Genomic DNA, 4,112 nt, shown 5'->3' with positions numbered 1-4,112 from the left:
GAGATGGACCATTCCTGCTGGAAGTCTTATGGCTTTGTGTCTAATGGCTTGTGGGCTTGGGAGGAGAGAAGAGGGCTCAGATGACAACAGGATCTGGGGATGCTACCAGTCCCCAAAACGTCCCTGTTTCCAGGGATCACCAGTTGGTCCTTTAGTTTTTAAAGTCAATGCCTACCCACACTATAAATTATCATGGTGGTGTACATTCAAATTTCAAGACATTTCTCTGGCAATATAACAAGATTTTAGCAGAACTACTTTTAAAGAGCTATTCTGCAATATTAAATATTTCTAAAAACTAAAGTGATGGAGGAGAAGATGGCAGGGGAGTAGGTGGACGTGGCGTACATCTCTCTCCATGGAAACATCAGGAATACACCTTCAGACACAGAAGTGCATACAGAACACCAGCTGAGAGCAGACACGCATACCTGACTAGCAGAAAAGAATATACAGAACCACTCAAAACTCGGTAGAATTAAGGAACTAGGGGGGGAAACAGGAGTGTTAGTAGGACTGGACCTGCCCTCCACAGGTGGGGGAACTGAAGCAGGGGTCCGATCCCCACATCGGGGCATCTGAGTCAGAGGAGAAACATTTAAGGCTGAGAGTGAAACAGCTGATCTGTGGTAACCTAAATGGAATGAAAATCAGACAGTCCTTGCTGCAGCCATACATACCCCAGACAGGGACACAAGTCCCCTGGGAAGGCACAGCAGCTGGGAACTGGAGTTTAGGGATTGTGGAACAATCCCAGGGCGAGGGCTGCTGTTGACTGCAGAGAGATGGATCGAGGGGATGTGAGGGAGGAGATTGTGGTGGGAAATGCCTGTGGAGGAAAGCTGGGCAACCATGGAAGCAAGATGATACTGCTGAGTCACACATAGCGGGTGTAGCCACCACCATAGCCTCTCCCTCCCCACATGCCAGCATCAGCAGCTGAACAATAGGGAGGCTGGCCCATCAAATGCCTGATGCACTGAACTACAGAGTAGGACCCCAGCCAGGGGGACCACTCTGTGTGCCTGACGTGCCAAACAACAGAGAAGGACCCCAGGCAAGGGAGCCCTCTTAGTGCCTGAACAGGCAGAGCTACGGAGAAAGACTAGCCAAAGAGCCTTCTGATCGCCAGCTACAAAAGGCTCGAAAAAAAGACTCGGATAGAGCCATAACTCCTGTGGTAGAGGCAGTCCATGTCCCTGCACACTTGAGGTCCCTGCAAGCCAAGCAGCTGCACCACCTTCACGCTCAACTCTCACTGGGGCAGAGCTGCCACAGGCAAAAAACATCTTGCATCTATGCATATGGGGTGGCTTGGGTCATGTCCAACTCAGACCCTGTGGACTGTGGCCTGCCAGGCTTCTCTGTCAGGGAGGGGTGTTCTCCAGGCAAAAATACTGGAGCATATTGGCCAATACTGGTTGCCATACCCTTCTAGAGCACTGTATCCCCTGCTGTCCTAGCCATCAACTCCCCTGAGGACCTGGTGATGCCAGAACCCCTGCGACCCAAGCAGCTGCACCACCTCCTCACCTGGCCCTCACAGGGGCAAACCCAAGTCCTCCAGGCCAGCCTCAGGAGGAAACCCCAGTGGATGACCCACATGTAGAGGTGGAAATGAAATCACAATTGAAACTCATGAGCAGTGTGGCTAAGGAAGAAGACCCCAAACCTTCCCACCTGCTGTACAAGCAGATTAAATCCACACGATCAACTAGACAGACTCTGTGTCTATGGAATATACAAAAGTGTTGGGAGCCGCGATAGGCATTACTGACCAAATGGAGGCACGGCTCCAACCCCCTCTCCTCATCCCGCAGGCACGGTCCTGGGATGAAGGAGTTAGGTCTTGTGATTCTGACTTGTCCTTTCCTTCCTCCGGTTGAGTTGGTTGGAAAGAATGTTATAATCCATAAAGTTAACTATTGACATTTATTCAAGGATCTTTACAAAGAATGTTCCAGAATGAGCACATAGGCTGCAGCTTGCTGCTGCTGCTGCTGCTAAGTCGCTTCAGTCGTGTCCGACTCTGTGCGACCCCACAGATGGCAGCCCACCAGGCTCCGCCGTCCCTGGGATTCCCCAGGCAAGAACACTGGAGTGGGTTGCCATTTCCTTCTCCAGTGCATGAAAGGGAAAAGTGAAAGTGAAGTCGCTCAGTCGTGTCTGACTCCTAGCGACCCCATGGACTGTAGGCCACCAGGCTCCTCCATCCATGAAATTCTCCAGGCAAGAGTACCAGAGTGGGGTGCCATTGCCTTCTCCAAATGGGAAACATTGTTATCTGAAACCTGCTTGTAAGGGAAATGTTTATGGCAAAACAAGTTTGCTGAGTTTAGGGGTTAGGAATAATTAAGAATAGTTAGAAGCTAAAAGTTTAAGGTATGTTGTAGTGTGGCACATTTTACTATAGCTTATGAAAACTGGGTATTTTAGAGATACGAATAGCTAAAAGCCTTTTTAGGAGATGACGAGCTTTAGTTACTAGGGGATAGCAGGATTTAAAGAGAGAAGAAATAAACTGAGGAATGTAATATACAGCCCAGAGACAAACTTGAGTTACAATGTTATCACAAGGACATTTAAGAGGGAACTCTGAAGGACAACAATGATTTATGGAGACAGTAAATATAGGTGAGGGGAAACTGGAGATGTCATACCTCTGACCTCATGCTTTTGTAAAAGTGTAAAAGAAAACCTGATGCTTAAAATAAACATGCAGCCCAGTGCTTTGAGCGAGAGACTGCATCATTTTCTCCGCCGACGCCGACGCCGTCCATCCTGAGGGAATCCCTGGACCAGCTGGAGCAGGACTCCAGCACAAAAGGTCATTGAGAGCTCCCACAAAAGAAGTTCTGATAGCGCTAGTTCTGATAGCTATGGACATTGGAGGCAAGAACACACAGGAGTAGGACCAGATTACAATATGAGCTGCCCTCACAGCAGGTCCAGAGATCAACACAGTGTTGGAGGGTATCCTAGGAGTTGAGGTGGACTGTGACTCCCAGAGAGGGAAACAACTCTGACAGCAGTGACTCAAGAAAAACATTTACTATTCTTATGTTTTGACTTGTTCTGTAGATTCTTTTGGATTTTTTTTCTTTTTTTCCCCTCTTTTTCCCCCTCTGTTGTAGTTGTTGGTTTTACTGGCACTATGAAATCTAATTAAGCTCCTGAGCTTTTTTTTACCCTCAGTCACATTTTTTATGATTGTTACAAACCTCTGCCTCTACGTTGGGCTTTTGCAGTTCTGTTCTCCTTTTTCTCTCTCTCTCTCTCTTTTTTAATTTTAATTTTTAAGTTTTCAAATCTATTATTATTTTTTCTCCATTTGTTCCTTTGTTTACTTTTCCTCCTGTTCTTTTCCCCTTGCAGTTAATCTTTAATGTATATAAATCTTCTTTATCTACCTCTATTTGATGTTGTATATCCATTCTTTCTTTCCTTTCCTCTCAATATATTTAAATTTTCATTTCTTTATTTCCCAATTGGCACCTTGCTTTAGTTTGGTTTTCCAGTTTGTGCTTTAGTTAGTTTTCTTCTGATAGATATACTTTTTGATTTCCTTTGTTATCCAGGTCAATCTATTGTACATTATTTTTGTTGGACTGTTTTGATTTTGCTTATGGGTGTATATGTATATATGTATATTCAGTCACACTTTTTATTGTTGTTATAAACCTATGCCTCTAGGTTGGGCTTTTGCAGTTCTGTGATGTTTTCCTTTTTTTTCTTTTTTCCTTCTTCTTCCTTTTTTTATTTCTGTTTTTTATGATTTTAATTTTTAATTTTTTAAACCTATTAAATTTTTTCTACATTTATTCCTTTGCTTGCCTTTCCTACTGTTCTTTTCCCCTTGCAGTTAATCTTTAATGTATATAAATCTTCTTCATCTACCTCTATTTAACTTTGCATATCTACTCTTTCTTTCTTTCCTTTCCTCTCAACATATTTGTTAATTTTGTCTTCATTGCTTTATTCCCCACATGGTACCTTGCTTTAGTTTTGTTTTCCAGTTTGTGCTTCAATTAGTTTTCTTCTTAACTGGTAAATATGATTTTTTATTTCCTTTATTTGCCAGGTCAATCTACTGTACTTTATTTTTGATGGAC

Source organism: Giraffa tippelskirchi, chromosome 5 (assembly GCF_054371585.1).
Source record: "Giraffa tippelskirchi isolate mGirTip1 chromosome 5, T2T-mGirTip1v1.2.pri, whole genome shotgun sequence".
Lineage (NCBI taxonomy): Eukaryota > Metazoa > Chordata > Mammalia > Artiodactyla > Giraffidae > Giraffa > Giraffa tippelskirchi.
The sequence above is the reverse complement of the archived record's forward strand: the minus strand, read 5'-3'. Positions refer to the sequence as shown.